This window comes from Equus quagga, chromosome 1, assembly GCF_021613505.1.
Source record: "Equus quagga isolate Etosha38 chromosome 1, UCLA_HA_Equagga_1.0, whole genome shotgun sequence".
Lineage (NCBI taxonomy): Eukaryota > Metazoa > Chordata > Mammalia > Perissodactyla > Equidae > Equus > Equus quagga.
Genome location: NC_060267.1, coordinates 105,298,454 through 105,312,643, shown reverse-complemented (window position 1 = coordinate 105,312,643; position 14,190 = coordinate 105,298,454). Strand labels below are relative to the sequence as shown.

Here is a 14,190-nt window from a genome sequence, read left to right as displayed (position 1 = left end):
GTGAGGAGTCACTGAAACGTACTACCTGCGGGGCCCTGGCTCTGAGAAGTTCCGTGAACAGCAGCAGAAGGCAATCAGATGCCACACATCTCTCCGTCGGGCTCCCTTTATTTGCTTTTATATCCATTTATTCAATTATTTGTGACTTTTTATTTTGAAATAATTATTGATTCAAAGGAAGTGGCAAAGAAATGTACAGGGAGGTCCAGTGCCCCGTCCCCCGGCCTCCCCCAGCGTCATCTCACACAGCTATGGGACACCGTCAAAACCAGGCACGTGACATGAGCACAATCCATGGAGCTCGCTCAGATTTCTCCCGTGTTACATGTCCTCGTGTGTGTGCAGGTCCACGCAATCTTATCACGTGCGAAGCTTTATGTAACCACAATCACAGTCAAGATACAGAACCGTTCCTTGGGCCACCGCTTTATAACTGCCCCATTCCCCGGCTGCCATCCTCCCTGACCCCTGGCGACCACGAGTCTGTCCACCATCCCCATAACACCGTTCTTTCGATGATGTTCCACACGTGGAATCATGCTATATGTAATCCTTGGGGACTGGAGTTTTCATGCACGTAATTCTCTGGAGATTCATCAGGTTGTGTGTATCGCGAGTTCATTCCTTTTTATTGTTGAATTCTATTCTATGATATGGAAGTATCACAGTCCATTTAATTATTCACCCTTTAAAGGACGCCTGGGTTATTTCCGGTTTTGACTATTACGAATAAAGCTGCTATAAACATTTGTGTAAAGGGTTTTTGCGTGAACCTAAGTTTTGGAATAAATGCCCAAGAGTGCAACTGTTGGGTCATGTGGTTTAGTGTCTTTTAAAAGAGAAAATTTCCTTTTTTTTTTTTCTTTTGAGGAAGATTAGCCCTGAGCTAACCGCTGCCAATCCTCCTCTTTTTGCTGAGGAAGACTGGCCCTGAGCCATCCGAGCCCATCTTCCTCCACTTTATATGTGGGACGCCTACCACAGCATGGCATGCCAAGCGGTGCCATGTCCACACCTGGGATCCAAACCAGCGAACCCCGGGCCACCAAAGCAGAACGTTTGAACTTAACTGCTGCGCCACCGGGCCGGCCCAGAACATTTCATTTTAAAAAGAAAATGGTACAGAGTGGCTGTACCATTTTACATTCCCACCAGCAACCTATGAATGGTCCAGTTTTTCTGCATCTTTGTGAGCATTTGGTGTTGCCATTTTTTATTTTAGCTATTCTGATAGGTGTGACATACTTCTCCTCGTGGTTTTAATTTGCATTTCTCAAATGGCTGATGATGTCAAATACCTTTTCTTGTGCTTATTCACCATCTGCATATCCTCTTTGAAGAAACGTCTCTTCATGACTTTTGTCCATTTTCTAATTGGATTTGTTCAAAATTTTTTTTTTTTACTATTGAGTTTTGAAAGTTTTTTTATATATGTCAGTTACCAGTACTTTGTCAGATTTTGTGGTTTGCAAATATTTTCTCCCGATCTGTAGCTTATCTTTTCATCCTCTTAACAGAGTCCTTTCCAGAGCATGATCTTTTAATTTGGTGAAGCCCAATTTATCATTTTTTCTTTTTATGAATCACGCTTTTGGTGTCAAGTCCAAGAACTCTTTGTATCGCCCTAGATTCTGAAGATTTCCCACTTACATTGTTTTCCTAGAAGTTTTATAGTTTTACATTTTACACTTAAGCCCATGGTCTATTTTGAGTTATTTTTGTATAAGGTGTGAGACTTAGATAGAAGTTCTTTCTTTTTACTTTCGCTATGGACGTCCAAGTGCTCCAGCACTGTTTGCTGAAAAGGTTATCATCTTCCCTCCACTGGAATTCTTTTGTCGAAAATCAGTTGGGCTTATTTGTGTGGGCTTACTTCTGTATCCTCTATTCCATTCCATCGATCTATGTGTCATCTGTCTGTTAACACCGCATAGTCTTGGGGCGGCCCCGTGGCCGAGGGGTTAAGTTCTCGCACTCCGCTTCGGTCGCCCAGGGTTTCGCTGGTTTGGATCCTGGGCGTGGACATGGCACCGCTCGTCAGGCCATGCTGTGGTGGCGTCCCACATGCCACACCTAGAAGGACCCACAACTAAAATATACAACTATGTACTGGGGGGCTTTGGGGAGAAGAAAAAGAAAAAAAAGGAGACTGGCAACAGCTGTTAGCTCAGGTGCTAATCTTTAAAAAAAATAAAATACCACAGAGTCTTGATTTCTATGTAATACATCTTGAAATCAGGTCGACTGATTCTTCTCACTTTATTCTTCTTTTTCAAAACTGCTCTAGCTTTTCTCGCTCCTTTGCCTTTCCAGGTAAATTTTAGAATAATCTTTTCTACACCTACAACAGTTTTGCTGGGATTTTGGTAGGAACTGCAGAGAACTGACATCTTCATCATGTTGAGTTTTCCAATGCATAAAAACAGTACATTGCTTCATTTATTCAGATCTTCTTTGATTTCTTTCACTGGCATTTTTTAGCTTTCAGCGTACAAATCTTGTACAGTTTTGTTAAATTTACACCTAAGTGTTTCGTTTTTTTGAGTGACTGTAATGGCATTGTATTTTGAATTTTGGTGTCCACCTGTTCATCACCAGTATGTAGAAATACAATAGACTGGTGTGTGCTTGTCTTAAGTCCTGTGACGTGTGTAGGGTCGTTCATGGTGCTCCCTTACCATTTGGATACCGGCAGGGTCTGCAGCGACGTTCCCTGTTTCATTCCTGATTTTGGTAATTGCCGTCTTCTCTCTCTCTTTCTCTCTCCAGCTCTCTCTCCTTCTCTGTCTTGCTAGAATTTTGTCAATGTTATTGATCTTTTCAAAGACTCGGCTCTTTGTTTCATTGGTTTTCTTGACTGTTTTTCTGTTTTCAACTGCATTGATTTCTGCTCTGATCTTTATTATTTCCTTCCTGCTGACTGATTTGGGTTTATTTCGCTCTTCCTTTTACAGTTCCTCAAGATGGGAGCCTCGATTATTGTTTTGAGACTTTTTCTCTGTGCTAATTATGCATTTAGTGCTATAATTTTCCTCTCAGCCCTGCTTTAGTTATATCCCGCGAATTTTAATACGTTGTATCAAACTTCATCAAATTTCATTTTCATAGAATTCAATACATTTTAAAACTTTCCATTTAGACTTTCTCTTTGACCCATGGATTATTTATATGTGTATCACTTACTTCCAAGTGGGTGGAGATTTTCCGATTATCTTCCTGTTACTGACTCCTTGTTTGATTTTATTGTAGCCAAAGAACATACTCTGTAAAATTTCAATTACAATTTTTCCGAGGTTCGTTTTATGGCCCAGGATATAGTTCATCTTGGAATACGCTCTGTGGACGCTTGAAAAGAATGTGTGTTCTGCTGCTGTTGGGCGGAGTGTCCTATAAATGTCGATTTGATCCTGTCGGCTGCTGGCGGTGTTGGGCTCTCCTATATCCTTGCTGATACTCTGTGTAGTCATTCGACCAGTTACTGAGAGGGGGGTGTTGAAGCCTCTCACTGTAACAGTTCTGTCAGTTTTTGCTTCACATATCTTATGGCTCTGTTGTTTGATGCATACACATTCAGTATTGCTATGTCTTCTTGGTGGATTGACCCTTTTATCATTATATAATATCTCTCTCTATCTCAAGTAGTTTTCTTTGCTTTGAAGTCTACTTTATCAAATATTAATATAGATACTTCTACTTTCTTTCTTTTATTTATTTACTTACTTATTTATCTGAGGAAGACTGGCCCTGAGCTAACATACATGCCCATCTTCCTCTACTTTACAGGTAGGCACTCATCCGAGTCTGGGATATATGAGGCATAAAGAAACCCCAGGAAAGGGCCAGCCTAGTGGTGCAGGGGTTAAGTTTGTGCACTCCACTTTGGCATCCCAGGGTTTGCATCCCGGGCACAGACCTACACACCACTCACCAAGCAAGGCTATGACGGTATCCCACATACAAAGTAGAGGAAGGTTGGCACAGAGTTGGAGCTGAAGAAGCCAGAAGTGAGGACATGCCAATGCGCAAGCAAAAAACGTCCCAACAAAAGCCTGTTCTCTCCAGCAAAGTCTGAGTGCTTACCTGTCCAGTCAGGAGACAAGAGGAACTATGGGCTTTTAAGAGCCCTTTTCCTTTCAAAGTTGTAGAGGTGATTTTTCTTTTGATATTGTATAACAAAATGTGCAAACATTTGAAAGATCTACGTGACTCATGACCCAATATTTTCTAAATGACCAGTGCATGATGTTACCAAAGCACACATGCGTAAAAGACTCATCAAAGGGGAAGACAGAAAAAAATGGATTTTAATGTACAGAAGGAAAAGTTCATTGACATGGCTTCAGATTCTCCATTGCAATTAACTTTTTAAAAACTTTGCTTTTTTTTTTTTTTTTTTTCTGAGGAAGATTAGCCCTTAGCTAAATCTGTGCCAGCCTTCCTCTACTTTATATGTGGGTCACTGCCACAGCGTGGCTGACAAGTAATGTAGGTCTGTGCCTGGGATCCGAACCCATGAACCCAGGCTGCTGAAGCGGAATGTGACAAACTTAACCACTGTGCCATGGGGCTGGCCCTGCAATTAATTTTTAAGATGCTATCTGTTATGGGTTGAACGATGTCCCCTCCACAATTCATATGTTGAAGTTCTAACCCCCAGGACCTCAGAATGTGACTGTATTTGGAGAGAGGACCTCTGAAGAGGTGATCAAGTTAAAAGGAGGCCATTAGAGTGGGGCCTAATGGAATCTGACTGGCGTCTTTAGAAGTAGAGGAAATCTGGACACACACGGAGACATCGGGAGGAGCATGTGCAGAGGAACGGCCCTGTGAGGACACAGCGAGAAGACGGCCACTGAAGGCCAAGGAGAGAGGCCACAGGAGCAACCAGCCCCGTAACACCCTGATCTTGAACTTCCAGCCTCCAGAAGTGCGAGGAGACGCACACCTGTTGTCTGTGTGTGTGTGGCATTTGTTGTGGCAGCCGGACCAGACTGACACAGTATCAGTTGTTGAGTTTGGGTGTAGTATCAAAGCAGAATCTCTAATTATCTGAAAAGGCTGTTAAAATACTCCCTCCCTTTCCCACCATACATCTCTGTGCAGTTGGAATTTCTCCATATACATTAACCGAAACATCACATGGCAGCAGGCCGAACACAGAGGCGGATGAGGATCCAGCCGCCTTCGATGGAGTCATTAAAGAGATTTGCAAAAATAGAAAACGACGTTACTCTGCTCACTAATTTTTTTCTGTTTTGGAAAATATAGTTATTTTTCACAAAATATGTTGTCATAATGGGTTTATTATTTGAAATGAATTAATAAGGAAGTATTAAAATCTCAGTTTTAATTCTTAATATGGTAAATATGGAGAGATGGTATTTGTGTAGGCAAAACTCTTTTGGGTCTTCAGTCATTTTTAAGAGTGTAAAGGGTTCTGAGACAGAAGGCTTGAGGTCAGCCTTTCCCACACCTGGGTCAATCGAATATGACTGTCAAGATGGTTAACAGCTGTCCCTCACTTGATCTCAAGTTTGTTTTTTCCCTTAATAACTTGCTTGATTAATACTTAAACACATTTATTTTTAAAGGAAACTTTTATCACTACCATCAGTGAAAAACCAGTGCCACTTTCCAGAAATAAATGATGACAGTAACAAAGAAATGTGATGGTGCATCCTTATATTTACTGAATTATTTTGCCACAAGCAGAAGAATGAAACTGGACCACTATCTTACACCACACAAAAATTAACTCAAGCTGGATTAAAGACTTGAATGTAAGACATGAAACCATAAAACTCCTAGAAGAAAACATAGGCAGTAAGTTCCTTGACACGAGTCTTGGTGATAATTTTCTGAATTTGACTCCAAAAGTGAAGGCAACAAAATAAAAAACAAACAAATGGGACTACATTGAACTAAAAAGCTTCCGCACAGCAAAGAAAATCATCAACAAAATGAAAAGGCAACCTACTGAATGGGAGAAAATATTTGCAAATCATTTATCTGATAAGGGGTTAATATTCAAAATACATAAAGAACTCATACAATGCAATAGCAAAAAAACAAACAATCCGATTAAAAAATGGGCAGAAGATTTGGACAGACATTTTTCTAAAGATGATATACAAATGGCCAACAGGCACGTGAAAAGATGCTCAACGTCATTAAACATTAGGAAATGCAAGTGAGAACTACAGTGAGATATCACCTCACACCTGTTAGAATGGCTATTATCAAAAAGACAAGAAATAACAAGTGTGGGCAAGGATGTGGAGAAAAGAGAACCTTTGTGTATTGTGTGGGAACGTAAACTGGTGCAGCCACTATGGAAGCCAGTATGGAGGATCCTCAAAAAATTAAAAATAGAAATACCATATGATCCAGCAATTCCACCTCTGGGTACTTACCCACAGAAAACAAAAACACTAATTTGAAAAGACACACCCACCCCCATATTCACTGCAGCATTATTTACAAAGCCAAGATATGGAAACAACCTAAGCATCCAACAATGGATGAATGGATAAAGAAAATGTGGTATATATGCACAATGGAATATTATTCAGCAATAAAAAAGAATGAAATCTTGCCATTTGCAACAACATGGATGGATCTCGAGGGCATTATACTAAGTGAAATAAGTCAGACAGAGAAAGACAAATACTGTATGATCTCTCTTATATGTGGAATCTGAAAAAAACAACAAAAAAACAAAACAAAACTAAGCTTATAGATACAGAGAACAGATTGGTGGTTGCCAGAGATGGCGTTAGGGGGTAGGAGAAATGGCTGAACTGTTTTTGTTTTTTAGTTTAAATACGCTGAATAATAATAAAAAGAAGACAAGTCTCTTATATACCTATGTTCTTACGTTTCACCACAGAACAAGCATTGAACTCATGACTCACAAGCCTGTTAAAGGTCAGATGCCAAACAGGACATCTACGATGAAGAATCCAGGTCTGGAGTAGCCTACTCAAAATTGGAGTTGCAGCCGATAACAGCTAATTGTCCAAAAGAAACAAAATTGAGTCAACAACTCAAGATAAAAATTCTTCCCAGAGACTTCGGCCTCAGGACCTGGGGAAAGGTAAAGCGTCTGCCTGAGCGTAACGTACACAAAGCAATGTTCCAGCCCTAGGCCGTTCTCATCATTTCCTTCTCAGTCCCACGCCTTTGGGAGACGGGAGATATTCAGGTAACTGATGTGTGTTCACTTAGTCCACTTAAACTGGTTGTGATCATCCTGCTGTATTTCCTGAACCTTGAGAAAGGGTCGCTCATATTTGCACACGTGGAAAGCACTATCCCTGTAGCTGCTTGTGGGGCCCCAGATGCATCAGAAGAGTCAGGTAACTGAGTCTCTTCCAATATATTCCATCTTAAATTGTCACACCTGGAGCATTCAGTTCACTACAAATCCAACATCAACTCCACTTCTTTTTCAGAGGGAAACATGCAAGCACCCTACACTGAAATACGCTTCTTTTATCCAACTCAGATTCAAATATTATTTTATTATTTTACTTTTATAAATATTATTTCTTTATCTCCTCCATCTAGACCCTTGATTTCCTCTGATATCCCATTAAGTCACTTTTCTATTTCTTCTCTGCTAGGTCCAAAATTTTATTCTCTATTGATTCTTCAAGAACTATGAATTCTTAAGAATTAAAGAATTAGAGAATTATGAAATGTCTTAACACTCAAAAATTATTCTTGATCTCTGTATTTTTCCTTTTCTTCATAATGTTTCTATCAAATCTTAGTCAATAATTGTCAATTTCACCAAAACCAATGTACTCTTTTTTATTAAAATATAATTGACATATTACATTATGTAAGTTTAAGGTGTGCAATGTGTTGAAAAAAACTCCAGTGGTTTTGACATAAAGATACGCACATATTCAAAGGAGCAGAACAGAGTCCGAAAACAAAGCTATCCGTGTAAGAAGAACTGATTTTTAACAAAGGCATAAAGGCAATTTAGTGCAGAAAGGATGCCCCTGTCAACCAGTGGTACTCAGACAAGTGGACATCCATATGCAAAAATAAACAAACCTGGATCCACATCTCACACCATATACAAAAATTAACTCTAAGTGAATCATAGGCCTAAATCTCAAGCCTCAAATTATAAAACTTTTAAAAGAAAACAGAAGAAACCCTTTGTGACCCTGACTTTGGCAATAAAAGTGTAATCCATAAAAGAACAAACTGATAAATTAACCTTCGTTAAAACTAAAAACTCCTGCTCTTCACGAGACACTGTTAAGAGGATGAGAAGACAAGGCACAAGGAGAAAATCTTTGTAAAACATCTATCTGAGAAAGGGCTTGAATCTAGAATATGTAACGAACTCTCAAAAATCAACAATAAGACAACCACACAATTTTAAAAATGAGTAAAAGATTTGAATAGGCAAAGAAGATTGCCAGACGGCAAATAAGAACACGAAAAGACGCTCAACATCATTAGTCATTGAGGAAACGCAAATTAAAAATGGAACAAGATACGCTGCACACCTATTAAAATAGCTAAAGTTGAGAAGACTGACCAGACCAAACACTGGCAAGGATGTACTGTGCTTTCTTCTTGGTGGGGGGAGACGCAAGATGCAATAATTCATCTTTTATTTTGGAGGTGATGTCCCAGACTACTGGACCCTTCGAAAGGTTACTGATGCGGTAGACCCCTGAATCCTCTGAGGACTTATCTCCCAGCCATTGTACCACGTGGCTCTTACCAGGGACTCCGCCATGCTGGCCATTTATTGCTTATTTGGTCCACGTAGCATGATGTCATCAATAGAGTGGACCAACGTGATATTCCGAAGGATGTCCAGATTGTTTAGATCTCTTTATTTTATAATTTGATAGAAGTCAGGAGAGTTAAGATAGCTTTGAGGAAAAAAACAAGAAGGAACAGGATGTCCTTATGTTTAGTGGACCCTATTGCCTGCCTGAGGCCCCGACTCCACAGGCAGCTTGTTCTCTGCTCAGAGTTTAGCCAACGTTTAGGTGGGGGGGGGGGGGCTGTAATGAAAGATACGCTAGTTCCAGACAGAAACTTTTGCCTTGATGTGACCTGGAAAACTGAAAGAGGACTGAAAATGAACTAGTTTTCCCACAGGTGATGGGCTGTTATTTCATAATATCCTCTTGGGTACCATCAAAGGCACATGCCCCACTCTTAGGGATGCTCAGATTTAATGGCGCCAAGGCTAAGAGGTGGGGGGAGTGGCTCCTTCACAAACTGTGCTTCTGGCTCCTTGAAGCAGGTGGGGGAGAGGGTCCTTCTCTTGCTCCCAAGCCCAAGATCATTGACCTTGGCAGCTAAGCTTGAGAAATAATGCACTGTAGCTCAGGTGAGCCCACGAGATGTTCTCTGCAGTCCTTCTCTGAAAACAAATCAGTTTACGACCTGCAGACACCTCAACCCAAGCTAGTGCACACTCCCTTCTCTATTCCACCCGCTCCGGAATCTGTGTTAACCTCCTGTGTTCCTTTCTAGGCGATGGTACCATGGCCAAGAATGTGGCCAGCAACATTGTCTATAGGAGCCACTCTGGAAACAACGCACATGTCCACCAGCAGGAGAATGAATCAACAGACTGTGATATCTTCATGCCAGGGAATATTACACAGCAATGCAAACAAATGAACTCTAGCGGCAGCAACCTCATGGATGACTCTGAGTGACATGATGTTGCCCAAAAGAAGCAAGACCCAGAAGGTTCCATACTGAGCAATGTCATATTAAAGCACTAAAACAAAATCAAAACCAAACCCTAGGTGGTATCAGCATACACACACAAGGTAAAAATGTTTCTTAAAAAAAGCACATGGGCAGCGACAATCTTCCTCAAGCAAAAAGAGGAAGACTGGCAACAGATGTTAGCTCAGGTCAGGGCCAATCTTCCTCACCAAAATAAATAAATAAATAAATAAATAAATAAATAAATAAATAAATAAACAAAGTATATGGGAATTCTCTGTACTTTCCACTGAATTTTGCATGAACCTAAAACTGCTCTAAAAATACAGTCTATAGAACAAAAAAAAAGCAAAGAAATGATAAACCTAGGACGGTCATTTCCTCTAGAAGAGGCAGGGGGTTGAAATGGCGACACTCACACAGGAATATGCAAATTATTGGTGACATTTTAGTTCCTGAGTGGGGTGGTGGGTCCATGATCTATGTTGTATTATTAAGCTAAAATACATGCTACACAATTTCCTTTGCATGCATCAAATATAATATTAAAAAATTTAATAAAGGAAAAAAAGGTACAGTCTCTCACCCAGCAACTTTGCTTCTTAAGAACTTATTCTAATGGAAATAACTGGAAATGAAAACAATGTTTCAGTCATAAAGATGTCCATTATGGTGATAATTTGGACACAATCTAAATTTTGAATCCTAGGGAATCAGTTAAGTAAATTACTGAGTAGCCACAGGATAGAATATTATGCATCTATCAAAAATCATGTTTTCAAATAATTTTTAATGACCCAGGAAAATATCTTGATAACCTGGAGTGGAAAATGTAGAGTAGAGAACTGAAGAAGAAACTTATTATGTTTATAGTATAGGAAAAAAAAAAATAATGTAGAAAGATGTTCCCAAATGTCATCATTGCTGGGGTAAGGTTTTCGGTTCTTCTGTAACACGGCTCCATTTCCCGGTTCTCCACAGCACACGGGCCTGTAGAACACATACAGGAAGCCGGCTTGCCCATCTCCAGGGTGCTCACAGCCCCCTCCCCTCGGATGATCATCCCACCTGCCCTGAGGCTGGAGTTTAGAGCCTGCTAAGCCCCAGGCAGCTCGACTCCACCAGGGGGCAAGAGAGGGAGGGAATGAGGCTCAGACACCCCTCCCCTCCCCCAGCCTTCAGCCTCCTGACTGAAGACGCCCTCAGTGCACCTCCCTTCCCACCTCAGCCTGACCCCTCCTTCACTGGGCCCGCCCCACCCAGCCCCTGTCCGGGGTCGCCTACTGGGAACAGGAGAAGGAGCCATTCCCCGGGCTTTGCCTGGCTCTGCCCCAGCCGCCAGCCTCTCTACACAGCTGGGGCCACTAAACCCCTACCTAGGGGCATGGAGGGCCTTCACTGAGGACTGCCCCACTCCAAGCCCCAGCTGGGGGCCTGCCAGGGACTCCCCCCTTCTGAGGGCCCCACGGTCCCATCACTCCCCCTCTCCAGAGATGGAAGTCAGACCCTAAAGTCCTCCAGCACGTGTGTATCCCCTCCCACTATGTAGTCAACTGCCCCTCAGACTGACGAGGTATGGCCTATGGGCCTCCTCACCCCATTTTACAAACGGGGAGACTGAGGCTCTTAGAGATCAGACCGTGTAACCAAGGGCGCACAGCCAGAAGGTGGCCGAGCCAGGATTCGAACCCAGGCTGCGTGGCTCTCCATTCTGCTGCCCCGTGCTCCAGACTCGCCACCCCCTCTGCGAGCACTATGCACGTGTGTGATGCCCTCTCTGAGTCAAAAATAAACCGAGGCTCAGTTCTGTTGTGCCATCTGCCACGCACCAACTCACAGGCAGACATGTTGACTCGCTGCAGAGACGGGGCGCCGGGGCAGCCGGGAAGTGAGCAGCAAGAGGGCCTGCACCCTCCCAGGCTTCCTGGCTGGTGGTGAGTCAGTTCTACGGGCATGGGGAGCAGAGGGGCTCAGGGTAGCGGGGAGGGCACGGGGGCTGGGAGGGGCTCAGTTCTCAGCAGATGGTGGGTGAGAGCTATGGGCTGGAAATCAGCATCTCTGGGCCAAAGACGACTGCTACGGAGGCTGGTGGCCTTGGGCCAGTCCTCTCCCGTCTCCGGGCCTCAGTTTCCCCACTATAAGGAGTTGGAACATATGATTCCTTCCAGGCCCGACAAGGTTACATTCTATGGCTACAGTCTTAGGGAGCTGCCCTTACATTCCTGGTCCTTCGGGGTCAACAATAACCAATGCAGAGATGGAGAGAGGATCCTTAGAGGAACTGGCCGGCCCAAGGTCACATCAATCCTAACAACATCAACAACAATGACAACGACACTCTCCTACCTGTGACATGCAGGGAGCTGACATTTCCCAAAGCACGCTCATGCCGGTTATTCCATTGACAGTCCCCACTTCACAGATGAGGAAAATGGCCCAGAGAGGGAGAGGAGGAGCCTAAGGCCACACAGCTAGCCCAGGGGAGCGGGGAGACGTCCTTGTTTCCACGTGTCTGTTCCATGAAACTTCTGAATTTTAGTCCCCGGGGAAGCTGCAGGCATGGACTCTCCAGACACCTGTCTAGGGAAGCTGAAGCCCCTTTTGAGCCAAAATCACCTCATGCCAAAGGTGGCAGGGACTCACCACCCAGGAAATTTCTCAGTTCAGGCATTTGCCGAACATGTTTCCTGTGCTGCAAAAATCATCACTGGGCAGCCCAGCTGGAGGGCTCGCCCAACGCCCTCCACATGTGTGACGCTCACTTCAAAGGCCCCTGGGAGGAGCACTGCACGAGGAGTCCAGTCTCGCCACTGCCCCCTCAGCATGTGCCCTGGAGAGTCCCTCTCTGTAAAGTGAGGGGTGGGACGAGGCGGCTCCCTGGGTCTTCACCACTCTGGGTACTGGGCTGGCCATTATTGGGGGCATGCCCATCATCGCTCCTTCAACCTCTGTCAGCCAGGAAGGACCATGAACGCTGATGGCCAGGACCTGCTGGCGAAGCTCACTGCTGCACCCCCATACCCGGCCCTCAGTAGGACCTCGTCACCACCTGCAGATTGGTGGCACGGTTCTAAGGAGCAGATCCCATGGGCATCTGTTTCGTATCACACAGAGGGTGCTGGGAAAAGGCTCCTCACGGCTCATCCAGAGCTTACTGTGTTCCAGGGTCTCTCTAAGCTTTACCTCACTGAACCCACTTAATCCCCATAGTGAGGCTAAGAGTACATAGCTGCCGTTGCTGCTCCGCCCGTAACCGCACGGATCTAACCACTGTGGAACGATTTCCCCCACAGCATCTGCACCTCTTTGCCTGGGGGCCTTCCCTGGTGGGCAGAGCTTCTGAAAGTTCTGCAGAAGTACTGCCACTCCCCCCACGCCTGCAGGCTCAGCCAGTGACTGACGGGAACTGGGAATTGGTGTACAAACACCCCGGCTCCCTTGCTCCTCCGGCGGGAAAACCGTGAGCTGTGGGCTCTGTGCTGGCTCCCAGAGTCCCCAGGGCAGCTGAGCCCCAGCTGCCTGCAGTGAAAATTAATAACTAACTTGAAAACACCTCCCTCCCTTTCCTCTCTCACTTCCCCACTCTCCTATCAGCATTCCTGTGCGTGCCAAATAAATTACTGCCACTGAATCATTGTCTTATCATCTGCTTCTGGGAGAACCCAGCCGGAGAGGGGAGGCACTAATACTCCTGCCCTCTGGATGAGAACAAAGCCAGTGCCCAGAGAGAAGGCACTTCCCCAGGGCGACACGGGAAGCCCACATCTGAACCCAGCCCCACTCATCCTAGAGGTTCTGTTTTGATGATTGCATATGCCAGGAAGGAGAACTAAGGGTGAGACTGAGAGTCTAGTGAGAGAAGGGCCACCGAGGGATGGTGACTCACCCATTCATTCATTCATTCATTCAAAGACTCTTTACTGAAATCAGCTACTGGTCAAGCCCTGCACTAGGTGCTGGGGGTACACTGGCTAAATGCTCTGGCCCTGCAATCCTGGGGACATGGGCTCCATCCAGGCTCTGACCATGTGCCAGCTGTGTGATGTGGGCAGATCATTCAACCTCTCCCGACCTCTGCTTTGTCATCTGTCACATGGAGGAGCCCAGTGGTGCCTATGCCACCGGCTGCTGGGAGGTAAACAGGCTCACATGTATAAATAAGTGCTCAACACGTGTCAGCTATAAGATGACGGTGATGTCAGTGCTGAATACTGACTGGGAAGGGACATGTGGCAGAAATATTATCATTTTTAGCATGCCTTATCACTTAGGCCAGCCTAAGACTAAAATAAGTAACTACGAGTTGCAGAGGAGTTTAAAGTTTGCACTTTTCCCTACTTTCTCTCCCTCCCTTCCTTTCTTCTTCCTACCCAGCCAAAACCCCTTCTCTCTGCTCCTTGCCAGGTCCTGCACTGGGCACTGGGACAGAGATGACACAGCTCTCAGGGAGCACTTGTTGCCCGGGGA

The 14,190-nt window shown here is 44.2% G+C and overlaps 1 protein-coding gene across 9 annotated transcripts in view; it reads right to left on the bottom strand.

Annotated features, from left to right (window-relative positions):
• ATP2B2 (ATPase plasma membrane Ca2+ transporting 2) overlaps positions 1–14,190 on the bottom strand; it is a 355,046-nt gene that overhangs the window by 195,407 nt on the left and 145,449 nt on the right. The window lies entirely within an intron of this gene.